This window comes from Diceros bicornis, unplaced genomic scaffold (assembly GCF_020826845.1).
Source record: "Diceros bicornis minor isolate mBicDic1 unplaced genomic scaffold, mDicBic1.mat.cur scaffold_100_ctg1, whole genome shotgun sequence".
In the NCBI taxonomy this organism is placed as follows: domain Eukaryota; kingdom Metazoa; phylum Chordata; class Mammalia; order Perissodactyla; family Rhinocerotidae; genus Diceros; species Diceros bicornis.
Window position 1 is genome coordinate 348,042 of NW_026690940.1, and position 15,432 is coordinate 363,473.

Sequence of the window (15,432 nt, forward strand, 5' to 3'; positions counted from 1 at the left end):
TGGACACTCAAACATACCTCTTGGCTTCACAATAGATAACCCGATCAACAAAGAAGCCAACTTATTTGAAGGTCAGAATTTTGTTTACTTCTTAATGTTATCTTCTGAAAATACAACACAGACATAATGAAAATTGATGACAATGAAATTGTCATGTTAGAAAAATGTTCAAATTGCAGATATATCTGTTGAGCTCTGAAGATTTGACATGTGGCTGTTTAACAATTGAAGAAAAACCAATATGGATTACATTTTAATAGAGCTTCAAAGAGAATTGAGATACACAAGTTAAGAGAAACCTTTGAGAAAACTGAGGAAGTTCTCCAATGGATTTTGTGAAAATAACACTCTTTGTGAATGAGCCATGAATAACCATAATGAGGTGTTGAAAATTCTATGTCCCTTTCAATACTTAATTTCTTACTATCTAGGTGTATGAACTGGTCCATAGTTGAAATTCTGTGTAGCATTTCAAGATCTTTGTTTTATTTTCCAAGATCTATTCCAGTGAAATGCTTCATTATAATATGCTAGAAAATGTTGGTTTTGTTTCCCATGTTAGTGTATTCACATCAATAGACATTTTCCTCATATCTGTCTTCCTTAGATAAGAAAGACTTTCTGTATTTGTGAATGGTTAACTCCTTTTCTGCACTTTGCACTTATGAAATAGGTTTATTTCTCAGGGGAGGAAGCTGAAGAGAGAGTGTGACAAGTGACAAAACCCCTTCTATCCTTTTAGGGAGTCTGTATCTCTCTTGCCCATTTACCCCACAGTGTACCATGAACCAGATATGTGTGACCAAGGCCACATTTCTAGATACCTGTGCCCTGATGATGCCCTTTTCCAGGAGCTCCTTCCTTACCTCCATTCTAATGATAGTAGAAGAAGACTTGCTCAGTGTTCATAGATGAGTGACTGAATAAATGAAATTATTTTTGGCCAATTTTCCTCTTTTTATTTTCATGATGCTGACTTTAGACAAAATCAGAAATAGAATGAAATAGAAATATTTCAGGCCTCATTTAGCCCACAGGCCAAATATTTATTGAACAGTGACTATGGACAATTTATCCAATTATGTGCTAATCACTAGAGACCCAACAGCGAACAAGTGAACAACGTAGAAAGAGTCCTTGTGCTGCTTATAGTTCAGGTTGTCATGACTACGGAGCAAAGCAATTGCTTAGTGTGATTGTGAGAAGTTGCAAGACTTGCCCAAGACCATGAAGAGAGTTCATGTCAGAGCCAGCATAATCGGAACTCCTAGCAACACACTTTGTAAGTCTTAGATGCTCTAAAACTTAGTCCTCTATCCCCTTTTTTCACCAAAATGGTTTTCTCTACCTCTACTGGAGCAGAAGGTCTAAATTTGGGTCCATTGTTCACTAGGAAAAACATAGATGGGCCTCAAAGGGTACAAGATTCACCCCTGAAAATGTTCAGGAGAAATCTTGTTTGCATGCTTATGTGTTCAAGAGGGTCTGTTAGATTCTCCGTAGGGTCCATGGTTCAGAGCCATTGGGCTACAGGTTTCAGATTTGTATCCCTCAAAATGAAGGACTTCTAGAGTGATGTAGACAGTTTCTGAAATGGATTTTACCAAAGGAATTTAGGCAAGAAAGGGTAAGCTAGATGAAATTTCCTTTAGAGTACCTTAGAACTCTGACCTTCTAGATTTGACTGCTGAAAAGAGTTGTCAGCCAAACATTAAAATCAAGTCTCATTTTATCATTTTGAACATATCCAGAAGAAGAAACCTAGGTAAAACTTATGAAAACACTGCCAAGAAAAGGAAGTAAGGGTATACTGATATTTTATATTGCTGTTTTGATTAAAAAAAAAGAGAGAGAGAGCGAAGACATCCTAAATGAACAATTACTGGTTTTCATATGAAAGAATTTCAAATCAAAGCAAAGTGATTATGAATCGTGAGTGTGAATAACAGCATCAATGTAAACAAACGTTTGTGGGGTAATGTTTTGTCCTTCCATTTAATTTTATCTTAAAGGGAAAAAAGTGCCCCTGTTCTCAAGGAGCTTACCTTCTACTAAATATAGACAGGCTGGATGTTCACCAAGCCCATCTACTCTTCTAGACACAGAGGAAGATCACAGTCCCCAGTCAACTTTAGAGCTAAGCTAGGATCATGTGACTACATTCTGGCCAATAGGATTTGACAAAAATGAGGTACACCATTTCTATTTCTGGAAATATAAATACACAATAAAACCCCATACACAATCATCCACATCATCCATCCTTTCTCCTCCCCTTCTGCCAAATCCCAGGGGCCATGTTCGGTGACAGTGATGCCGAAAGAAGGAAGAAAACTGGCTCTCCAAGTCACCAATTAGCAGAAAGATGACACGTCCCAGAACTTGAAATGGAATATAGTCTAGCCCATCCCAATTAAAATTGGTCATTCATTTAAAAATCAAAAAAATGTCTATTAAAAACCCAACAACTAAACAGGAATTGCAATTGTTAAAAATCAAAAACAAACAAAAATGTAACCCCTACCTTTAAGGAAGATAATTTAATTGTGGAAAATGTAATTGCTAGCAGATATATATTACAATATTGTTTAGAGGCAAATTGAAAGGGGAAAAAAGATCTGTTAAAAAGAAATTATTGTCTATACTTTCCAATAAATTTTACTGTGAAACCATAACTGCTCTAAAAAAACATAGTTTATTAAAAAAGGTGGGAGTAGGTGGTTGTTATCTCATGAGAAGAGTGTTGAGTTTGAAGGGGTCCAAAGATGAAGGGGAAGGTTGAAGGAGGTTTTCATTTTTCCTCTATATTCTTTACAGTTTTTGACTTTTTTTAGTAACAGGCATGTGTTAATGTAACCTATGTAATAGAAATAAAAAAGAATTAAAAATGGTTTGTCTATCTTTATAAATATATTAAATATAATTAATGACATTGCTTATAAATGATATATTTAAAACTTTTGCCTTTTTATGTAATCGTTTATCCATACATGAAGAGGCAAAAAATACGTTCCAACTATAGCTTAACAGGGAAAAGACATCTTTCTTGGAGAATTTTTGCCACCTTGTGGTGTGTAAAAGTAATATCACACATTTAATATATCCATACATTTGTTCAGGAAGAAGCATCTTCTACTAGCCAGGCTCTGCTACACTAAATGCTTTTGTAGAATCCATATCTTTCAAAATATCCGTGAGTAAGAATTCCAACTTTGTAGCACTTAATTATGTTGAAGAATTTACATGTATTTGCGGTCATATGTTTCCTGTCTCTTCCCTAAACTGTAAACCCTAAGAAAGCTGGGTCCATATCTGTTTTTGCTCACCAATGTATTATATGCCCTCCCTAGCGTAGTCCCTTGCATAGCACTTAGCACAGAAGCACTTGGTAAATATTTGTTGAGTTAGTTAATTGAATAGTTAATGTGCTGAAACTTAATCATCTTTGGGTTATTTTTGAAATTACAAAAAGCAATGGACAGAACAGTGTGTACAATATCTTTCCATTTGCCTGTGTGTGCAAAGATATATTCATGTAAATTCTTGTAAATTGATAAAACCCTCTGGAAGGAAAGATAGGAACTATTAATACTGATCCATGTTAGAGAAGGAAGCTGGAGGTCTGGGCTGCGATGATCACTTCTTATTGTGTACTCATTCGCATATCTTATTGGAATGTTTACCATGAACATATATTATTTTTCAATATAAAAACATAAACCAAAAAATAAATAGTATAACTATTACCCAATATAGACAACAAATTACCTGTATTTTTCATTATATAAAAGAGAGAAAATAAACATCCATGTCTTTTTTAAATTTTATTTTATTAATAAAAATTAAATATAGGGGCCGGCCCGGTGGCATAGCGGTTAAGTGCTCGCGCTCTGCTGCTGGTGGCCGGGGTTCGGAAACTGGGCGCGCACCCACGCACCGCTTGTCAGGCCATGCTGTGGCGGCATCCCACATAAAGTGGAGGAAGATCCGTATGGATGTTAGTTCAAGGCGTCTTCCTCAGCATAAAGAGGAGGATTGGCATGGATGTTAGCTCAGGGCTGATCTTCCTCACACACACACACAAAAAAAGTTGTATATATTTAAGGTGCACGATATCATGTTTTGGTTTACATATACATAGTGAAATCATTACTACAGTCAAGCTAATTAGCATAGGCATCTCCTCACATCATTATTATTTTTGTGTGTATGGTGAGAGCACTTAAGATCTACTTTCTTAGCAAATTTCCAGTATAAAATAAAATGCTATTAACTATCGTCACCATGCTATACATTAGTTTTTAGAACTTATTTATCTTACATAACTGAAACTTTCTATCCATTGACCAACATCTCCCCATTTGCCCCACCTCCCTGCCCCTGGTAACCACTGATCTACTCTCTACCTCTATGAATTTGACTTTTTTAGATTCTATGTGTAGGTTAGATCACGTGGTATTTTTCTTCCTCAGTCTGGCTTATTTCACTTATCATAATATCCTCCGGATTCATCCATGTTGTCATAAAATACAGGGTCTCCTTCATTTTTAAAGCAAGTTATATATATATTTGGTGATATATATATGATATATATCTCTCAATTGCTTTATCCATTCATCTATTGATGGACACTGATTATTTCCATATCTTGGCTATTGTGAATAATGTTGCAATGAACATGGGAGCTCAGATATCTCTTCAAGGTACTGATTACATTTTCTTTGGATATATACTCAGAAGTGGGGATTGCTGGGTCATATGGTAGTTATATTTTTAGAGGAACCTCCACATTGTTTTCCATAATGCATGTAACGATTTATATTCCCACCAAAAATGCATGAGTTCTCTTCTCCACATCCTTGACAACACTTGTTACCTTTTGTCTTTTTGATAATAGTCATCCCAACAGTTGTGAGGTGATATCTCACTGTGGTTTGATTTGCATTTCCCTGATGATTAGTGATGTTGAACATCTTTTTCTATACCTATTAGCCATTTATATATCTTCTTCGGAAAAACATTCAGGTTCTCTGCCGATTTTTTAATTAGGTCTTTTTCTCTTGCTACTGAGTTGTTTGAGTTCCTTATATATTTTGGATACTAACTCCTTACCAGATTTATGATTTGCAAATATTTTCTCCCAATACATAGGCTGCCTTTTCATTATGTTGATTGTTTCCTTTGCTGTGAAGAAGGTTTTTTTTTTTTTTTTTGTGAGGAAGCTCAGCCCTGAGCTAACATCCATGCCAATCCTCCTCTTTTTGCTAAGGAAGACTGGCCCTGGGCTAACATCTGTGCCCATCTTCCTCCACTTTATATGTGATGCCTGCCACAGCATGGCCAGACAAGCGGTGCATTGGTGCACGCCCGGGATCCAAACCTGGGCCACCAGCAGTGGAGTGCGTGCACTTTAACTGCTACACCACGGGGTCGACCCCTGAAGAAGATTTTTAGTTTTTTTTTATTTTATTTTTCTTTTTGTGAAGAAGATCGGCCCTGAGCTAACATCTGCCAATCCTCCTCTTTTTCTGCTGAGGAAGACTGGCCCTGGGCTAACATCCATGCCCCTCTTCCTCTACTTTATATGGGACACCGCCACAGCATGGCTTGACAAGCGGTGTGTCAGTGTGTGCCTGGGATGTGAGCCGGCGAACCCTGGGCCCTGACACGTAGCAGTGGACGGCGCACTTAACCACTTGCGCCACTGGGCCGGCCCCCTGAAGAAGCTTTTTAATTTGATGTAGTTCTGCTTGTTTATCTTGGTTTTTGTTTTCTGTGCTTTTGGTGCCATATACAAAAAATCGTTGCCAAGATCAATGTCAAGAATCTTTTCCCCTGTGTTTTATTCTAGGAGTTTTTATGGTTTCAGGTCTTATATTTAAGTCTTTAATCCATTTTGAGTTTACTACCGTGTACGCTGTAAGACTGGGGTCCCCTATCACTCTTTTGCATAATTCCACATGACTTTTTATTGCAATCCTCTTATTTTTATCTTAAATCTTAGCATTGTAATATCTAACTATTTAAACTTATCATTTCAATATTTCAGGGCCTCCCCCCAAGCTAGTACAATGTTTTCTCTGTCGTATATTTGCTCTATTTTGTGTGTGTGTGTGTATAGCATAGCTATATACATTCAGAAGATTATATCAATCAAACATCTCTCAGAGGAAAGATCCACTTAAAAAAAAATGGAGTAGAAGAGAACAGAGTAAAAGAAAAGGGGAGCAAATTTAATTATTTCCCTGTGCTATATTGATCATTATTTGAGTGCTCAAAACTATATCCTTCCCCTTGTTGTCTTCATCAGAAAGTACCAAGAAGCACTGACTCTCTTTCCAAAAAAAATCTCTTGTACTTCTCTACTGCAAATTTCTAAAATCCCTCAAGAATGTAATTGTCTTTATTTTTTTTTTTAACGGAAGGTCCTTTGGGAATAGTCATGAGTTAATCATAAAATGTTAAATTTCCCTTTTAGTGTGATGGCTATTTGAGATTTCCTTTCTTCCTTCATTTCCTTCCCTCTTTTCTTTCCTTCCTTTTTTTATGAGCAGGTACCATGGGGCCCTCGAAGGAGTAATTACCCTAAACATCAGGAGGATCGGGTTCTTAACATGATTGTGCTTCTAACTCGATGACCTTGAACAGGTCAGTTCCTCACTCTGATTATTAGCTCCCTCACCAGACAAAGACAGGGCTCAGCCCAGGCTGTCTGTAAGGTAGTTTTCACTTCTAACATTTCTGTGACTCAAAAAACTATATAGGAGTTTGAAGCCTGAACAATGAGTAGTTAATTCTTCAGAGAAACCATTACAGCAAAATGCTGACAAACTATTCTTGCCAGTGTGAGACTGAGGCTCCAAGGCCCAACATGGTTACTGATCCTCTTTCTAACAAGACACCTTGAGCATCATTAAGATTGAATGGGTGCAGAGATGGGCAATTACTAACCTTGAAAGAAATTATTAGCTCATTCCTAAACAATGTCAGAGGAACTAATTAATCAAGGCAATTTAAAATAACAAAACTTCCTGGGTGATAATTAGTGTTCAGCTCTGAAAGTTAGCTCCTAGGGCCTGATCCAGGTCAGGAAGCAAAGAAGCACTAACCCTGGGGATGAGCAATGCCTCCGTAGATTGATATAAGACAGGAGGGCCACTTTCTAGCGTTATCTGTTCATTGGATGCTATCCTGTCTTCTTGGGGTTTGATCTCTTGCCCTACAAAAGAAAACAAAACAAAAAAAAAACAAAAATGTGTTCCAATTCAACAAAACCTGGCAAACCCAGGAGATTAAATTAATTTATAAAAATCAGAAGCTGTAAGAAAGGCTATAATTCAAATCTTTGCTCTGTTGAAGAACATGTGTCTTGCACAAAGACATTTCTAGGTTTGAACACCAGCTCTTAATCTTGAGCAAGTTATTAAAACTCTCGAGTTTCAATTATTTCAAATGCAACAGCATGTTAAATAATAGCACCTGCAGTGTGGAATTAAATGAGATAACGCACATAATGTGCCTGGAACATAGTAAGAACTCAATACTTATTAATTGTCCTTATTGTTTAGTCATCGCTATCATTCTCACCCAGGCTATTGCATCAGCTCCTACCAGGTCCCCTCACCTCTAGTCGCTCTTCCTTCCTGACTATCCTACACAAAGCCACCTCTCCAGTTGGGTAGGCCTACATGTTATAAATGGTGGCCTCTTCCTACAGAAAGAATAATGCCCCAACTCCCCAAACTAAATAGGCCGTAATCTGACTCCATCGATTTTTCTATCCGTATCTCCCACCACTTTACTTCATAATTCCTATAATCCCAGCTAAATCAGACCACTTGTTTGTCACATCGTCATGCTCTTCCTGTGCCATTCTCTCTACCTGGTATTCTTCTCACCATTGCTAGATGTCCAAGTCCTACCTTCACTGCCAATCTCAAGGATCACCTCCTCCACGAAACCATTCACTGCCCTAATCCAATATGAAGCTTCTTTCTTTCTTTCCTTCCTTCTTTATTTACTGAGTCTCCACCAAACCATGTATTTGCTTCTTATGGCTATTATATTCTGTCATACATTTTAGTCATTTATACATTAGCTATGCTTTATTAGATTGGAAATTTCCTAAGGATAGAGACCATATCTTTCTGGTTATTTTGAATAATAGTAATAAATGCAAAAAAATTTGTATTCTATTTTAATTTTGATAAAATAACCCTTATTTCATTGCTCACAAATGATTATAATTCTATTTTCTAAATGAGGCCCTCCTAGAAGCAAGGTAGCTTCTGGAGATCACACAGAAAGTTAGTGACAAAGTTAAATCTAAAACTCTGCTCTTGGGGCTGGCCCAGTGGCATAGCAGTTAAGGTCATACACTCTGCTGCGGCAGCCCGGGGTTCGCAGGTTCGGATCCCGGGAGCGGACATACGCAGCGTTTGTCAAGCCATGCTGTGGCGGTGTCCCATATAAAGTGGAGGAAGATGGGCATGGATGTTAGCCCAGGGCCAGTCTTCCTCAGCAAAAAGAGGGGGAGTGGCATCGTATGTTAGCTCAGGGCTAATCTTCCTCACAAAAAAATAATAATAATAAAAATGAAAAAAAATAAATAAATAAAACTCTGCTCTCTGACTTCATATCCAGTGATCTTCCTAGCCCAATTTTTTCTTAACTTTATGTGGACAAGATCAATGGTCCTTTGTCAATGTGGTTGATGGTCCTTATGCACCTGGGCTTCCCACGTAGCTACTTACATATTTGCCGGAGTATTCGTTGGATCTCAATTTTACAAAACAAAATGAAGTAAAAATTATAAGCATTAACTTCCTCAGCCCCATTCTCAATTCCCCCTTTCTGCTCCTTCCCACTCCTCCCTGGCACAGTCTTCCCCACCAGAGAGTCCACAGACCCAGAACCTCCTAAGAGCCTGTAGAAGCACCTCTTCAGGGGCAAAATCTGTGGCACAGAGTCTCAGGTTTACAACCAGGAAAATGAAGATATGGGGCAGGAGTAGTTAATGCATCTTTTACTCCAGCAAATAGTAAATTAAATATTTGAAGTCTATAGATTGGCAAGGCAATGCTTAAAACACTGTTATTGACTGGTAATGGATAATAAATAGTTTGAAACAGGCTTATTCCAAAATCCTAGCCTCAATTAAAAATAAATAAGAGGAGAGTTACTGTCCTTGAAAAAGATATAAGTGGACATTCTGAAAAGAATTCCAAGGTCCTTTTTCAGTAGATGTTTTTAAAAGTACACTCGTTACAGAAAAATTGAACAATACAGAAACATAAAGAGAAATTTTTTTACAGCCATCTGTGGTCTCACTACACAAATATAACTGCTACTAAGTTAGATGACTTATTTTTTTTCCTTTTTTTTTTTACTCTTTCTTCCCTGTGTAGTACTTTTAAACACATATATAACATTTTATTTTTATTTCTTAACAAGAGGAAAAAATAATATTTTCATGATTTTACAGAAATTTGTTTGAGATTGGTAATAGCTGAAAAATATTTCCTTATAAAGGACGTAATGTGACAAGTCACTAGCCTTAAATGTTTGCTGGAGGGAAATTATTGTTTCAATAGCTCATCATTCCCTCTGCAGTTAGGGCCACCTGGCCTCTACAACTTTTACTTTCAATGATGAATGTCATAAGAAGCCATTTTCAAAACATTTTGAAGTTCTCTGTTTTTTTTTTTAAGGTACAGACCTGGATACTTCTTTGAGGTGAAACATGTTCCCTTATTCTACACAAATCCTGACAGTCACCTTTTTAAAAAATCATAGTAAAGTAAACAAAACATAAAATTTACCTTTTAACTATTTTTAAGTGTATAATTCAGTGACATTAAGTACATTCACATTCACCCAACCATCACCACCATTCATCTCCAGAATTATTTTTACATCATTCCAAATCGAAACTCTGTACCCATCAAATCATAACTCCACGTTACCTCCTCTCGCCAGCCCCTAGTAACCACTATTCTACTTTCTATCTCTATAAATTTTACTACTCTTAGTATCTCTTATAAGTGGAATCATGTAATATTTCTCCTTTTGTATCTGCCTTATTTCGCTAAGCATAATATCTTTAAGGTTCACCCTGGTTGTAACGTGTCAGAATTTCATCCCTTTTTAAGGCTGAATAACATTCCAATATATAGATATATCACATTTGATAATCCCTTCATCCCTCAGTGGACATTTGGGTGGTTTCCAACTTTGGCTATGGCAAATAGTGCTGCTGTAAATGTCAGTTTTTTAGACATACAAAGACAAAGTAAAGGTTTTATGTTGAGGTAAAGATGAATATGGTAATATAACATATTGGACAGTTTATTGTCATTCATTCAACAAATATTACTAAGCACCTACTCTGTAGCAGACATTCTTCTAGTGGAACAGTGGTGAACAAAAAGAGCTTTGCAATCAGAGTGCGAAGTATATATGTGCCAAGAAACATGGCAAAAAGGTGAGGCAGCTGGCCACTCTGGTCTGGTAGGCTCTGACCACGGGCAGCCTCCCGAGGCACTCTTCAGAAAGCAGCCCATGCAGAGAAGGTCTGATGGCAGGCCCCACGGACCCCGCAGAGAATAACCCCAACATCCACTGCTCTGCTCTCTGCTTCACCACAACCTGCTGGTTTGGCCTGTGGGAGCACAACTACTTCAACAGCCTCACTGTGGATAAGGAGTCATGACGCTGCAGGATGGCACATGCTCCAGGTGTCCGTGGAGATGCAGTCAAGCAAGAATTGATAGAGAGGTGGGACTGGCAACATCTCCTGGAAAAAGCAGCTCCATGCCGGCTCCCAAATCTGTCTTCATATTTATCCTATATGTCTGTACCTTTCTGCTAATTGTTATTTTACTGATGTGTAGGCTGGAACATGACTATCCAACAATGCATGAACATTCAGAAAATTCGAGATTTATCTGATTTTGAAATATGTAACGTAAACATTCAACTGGATTTGAATTCTATTTTCATTTTAACAAGAAATTTCAATATCGCCATTTGTCAAAAGAATAGCTTTAATATCATTTCTTTAAATTTAATTTCAACTCCTTTAAATATATAAATGCTGTAAAAATTAATTTTCAGATTATTATTAAAAATTATTTGTTAGAAGTTGTTCATAATAATTTCAGCCAAAAACCTGAGGTAAAACTGTTATGCTCACGGAAGCAAATTCAAGTTCCCCACGCAAAAATTTGGAAAAAATTTCCTTGTAATTTTTACATAAATTCAAAGCATCTTACCTACTATTTTGTATTTTGTTTATTGTAATAACATGATCCTTAAAAAAATAATGAAACGTCTATGTCTTGAGAGCTTGGCTTTGTGACCTTTCTGATCTCTGCCATCAAGAGGATGCACGTACATCTCGGTGGCCAGTTGAATATACTGGGTTTCCAGGAAGCACTCTCTTTGGCTGTGTCAGCTCTCAGGGGAGTTTGTCATAAGGGGTCCCAATTTCTTTCATTAGGGGTCTTTGTTGTTTCACCCTCCATTGCTTATTAGTGCACTCTGCCTGTGCAATACAGGCCTTTGTTTTCTTAGACTATTTCTGGCAGTGAACTTTCTGGATCTTATGAGGACTGCTTCTTTTGCACTCTCTTTTGGGGACAGCTCTTATGTACATGGTTAAGCTGTAAAAGACTTGTTGGTTTGAGTCACTCTTAAGATCCTACTCGTCAATGTGGTCAGATGACGGATCATTTAAATTAGAAAAACTTCTAAATTGTAAAAAAAAAAATTTGAGAGTTCTTACCATAATTGTTTTATTGGTACCTATAAAAAGACTAAATTAATAAAGAAATACAAAAATAAAATAATGACTAACCTTAAGACTCTGACTCAGGTTACAATTAAATTGAGAAAATATAAAAATGTGTTGATAAGATTATGAAGGTTGGAATGCTTAAGCTAATTTTATATGAAGAGGTTGTATCAACTTTGCCTGAATGCATTTTGAAGATGGACATTATGTCTGGCTGAGAATGCTTCCCGTATCCAAAATTATAAGACCAAGACCTATTGATAAAGTCCTAAAGATAGCTATGACTAGAGGTATAAGAGTTGATGGAAATCAGATAAAAGTTTGTAGGTAAATTGATATATTTTTAGACTTTATGTGAAGTGATTGCATCTGTTTATGCCTGATTGTATTATAGATTGTATTGTGGTGATAGACATAGTGTATCACTGGCAAATGTTTCCCCTGCCTGATTATAAGACAGCATATAAATCTGCACTTTAGACGATGTTAATTCAACATACTAGAAGAAAGTCAATAGAGTTGTCTGAGCCCACACATGATATGAAATAAAAACTAGAGGCTAATATCAGGTGATTAAAAAAAAAGATAATAAACCCCCAACCCCCAGGGCAAATTTGTCTAGGGTTAAATTGCACACTTAGAAAGAGGGCCTTTGTTAAATGATTTGTGCAGACTTTTCAAGGTGCGATACATTATCCTAAAGTTTTAAAATAATAGCTATGGAGTCTTGATGTATGTTATATACGTGTGATATTTTGCCTCTGGATGGTATGCCCAAAATTAAGACCTCTATTTCATTGGCTTAAAGCAATTCTCAAAAAAGACACCTACTTCTGGGTCTCTATTTTTCTGGTATTTGTTGCACGTTGAATCACAGTTGCATATAATGAAATACTGGATTTTCCCTGTTTTTAGATTTATATGTGTTGGAAATTTGATTGATGAAAATTGATATGCCATTGCAGTATCATGCTGTCAGGAGAACGACTCTTTCAGCATCACAAGTCTCACAATAAGCCAGTGTGTTGGGATTTGTCTATTTGCCTGATCGAGCATGTTGCACTCTTCAAATCTTCTTTATCATTACTTACTTTTACCCCACAGATTTATCAGTTTCTGAGAGCAATGTGTTAAACAATAATAGAGTATCTTAGTATTTATATCTTCCCTAAAAATGAGTTATTTTTTAGCTAAATCTTCTCTCCTCTATTCTTCCATGTGGTAATCATCTGGAATTTTGGTTCGAATGTGTTTTTAATGTCTTGGTTTAAAGCTAATACTAAATTAGACAGACTGTTTGTTCCTTTCCTCCTGACTCCTGTCATGTTTTCCTGGGTTCACATTTCTTCTTCCTGATGCACATTCTTTACCGCTTCTTTCACTGCAGGCCTGTGGGAGGTCAACTTTGAGTCTGTTTGTAGGTCAGATAACGTCTTTCTTTCTTTGACACAGTTTAAATAGGTGTTTAATTTAGCTTTGGAGTAATTTTTTTCCTTCTTTGTCAAGTTATTTAATATTTCTGAGCCTCCATATCTTTAGCTTAAAATGGGAATAAAACCCTAAAAATGGTGACTGTAACTGAGATAACAGATGCAGAGCTTGCCAGTCATGTTGCTTAGCAGAAATTAAAGTCAATAATGATAACTATTATTAATCATTATCATGATGTTATTATAATAATGTAATATATCGTAATAATATATTAATGTATAATAATTATACATTAATTTATAATTATAATGTACAGTGTATAATGTATAATGTATGCAATGTATAATAATAATATATTAATATTATTAATCATTAGAAGCTTCAGAGTGTGCATTCTCAGAGAATCACAGCTTAAGATTGAGAATGTGAAGCTCACACACAAAAAGTCTGAGAGAGTGGCATGACTGTGACTTTAATTCTCAGCCCTTGGCTATCTTCAGCTGTGGTCGTCTGCACAGTGTGTACAGATAATGTAATCTGTTCCCACAGACCCACGGCAGAACAGCGCAGCCTGCCTCATGCCTGGGATGCTCTGGGCTGCTTGTTGGGGAGCCTCTGCTGTGAGGCTAGTTGGACTCTGTACAGAGAAAGATGAAAAAAGACTCTTTCTTTTCCCTCAGATTTCCTCCCCCCCTCGAGTTTTATTCACTTTTACATCCAGAGCAGATACTCTCTTCCCAGAGCCTTGGTGTTACTCTGGGATTCAGGGTCTCCAGACACCTAGTCATTTCAGCTCCCAAGGCCCAAGGTGACTGCAGAGTCATGTCTCACCCACTCCTCCCATCTTGGCCTGTTTCCCGTCATGGAGGACCCATGAGTGGGGAGAGGAAACATTGAGGGAGATTGATCTGGAAGTCCTGGTGAATCTGAGCTTCAGAGAATGAAGCAGAAAAGGGGAACCTGAGACTGCCAGTGCTTCAGTGGGGGAGGAATATGGAGGAACCGACAGGGGTGTGATGGCTGCACAGAGTCAAGGGGAGGGATGTTCCAAAGTTTCCTAAGAAGGGAAAACTTGCACTGAAGTGGGGATTCGATTTTACGTGATGGCAATGTCTGTGCTGGTTTCACCAATTCTGGTGTCCCTGAGGGATGAACTGGTGTGACACCACAGGACAGAAGTTGCAGTCACTTTCAGGACTTAAGGGAGGTGAAACCTTTCAGCTTAGTCCCCTGTGAGCCAGTCAGGGGCCAAGTCTAGAAACGCTCGGAGCCTATGTCTGTCCAATGTGGTTTCGTTCTGTTCCAGTCAAGCTTCTCCAGACCCCGTCTGGGAAAAGGGGACCTCAGATCTAGTCAGATCTAGTCATCGCAGCTTCCGTAGGTCGCCATGAGGCAGGTAATAGCCCAGGCGTCGTCACTGGACCTCATAGACGCCCTCCTTCTTCCGCCGGCAGACAAGTGACTTGTGAGGTGAGGAGAGCGCATCAGAATGGTCCAGTCAGCTGCCCAGTATGGGAGACTCCAGGGGAAGGAGATGCTAAAGCCACAGAGACCCGATGCCTCCTGTGTCTCCCTCTTCCTTTTGTCCACTTAATTTTCACCCTCAGTCCTTCTTTTCCTTGCCTTTTCCCTCTTTCGGCTCTCTCTCCCTCTCTTTCCGCTCTCTCTCCCTCTCTTTCCCCTGCATGTTCTAGCTTAATTGAGGCATTAACGACATACAGTAAACTGCATACATTTAAAGCGAATAATTTGATACATTTTGATTATAACTTATTGAACCATCACCACAATCAAGAAAAGGAATGCCCATCCTCCCCAAATTTCCTCATGCTCATTTTAATTCCTCCTTCCCTGCCGTTTGCAAACACATTCTCATTCCCAGGCAACCAGTGTTCCGGTATATGTCCCTATAGATTTTCCTGTATTTTCCATGAATTTTTATAAATGGGATCATATACTACTCATTTTTTACTGTCTTCTTTCACTCAGCATTATTATTTTGAGATCTATGCTTGTCATTGCACGTACTATGAAGTCATTCCTATCCCCAACCCTTCCCTGGCAGCACTGTGCACACGCCCGAGCGCTTCCCAGGTTGGCGTGAGAGCCAATAGTACTGCTGCATCCCCAAAAGTAGGAATGCGCCTGGTGCAACTCTGGGAGGGGTTGGCGGCAGCCCTGGACCCGCACATGAATGCTTTCCTGGA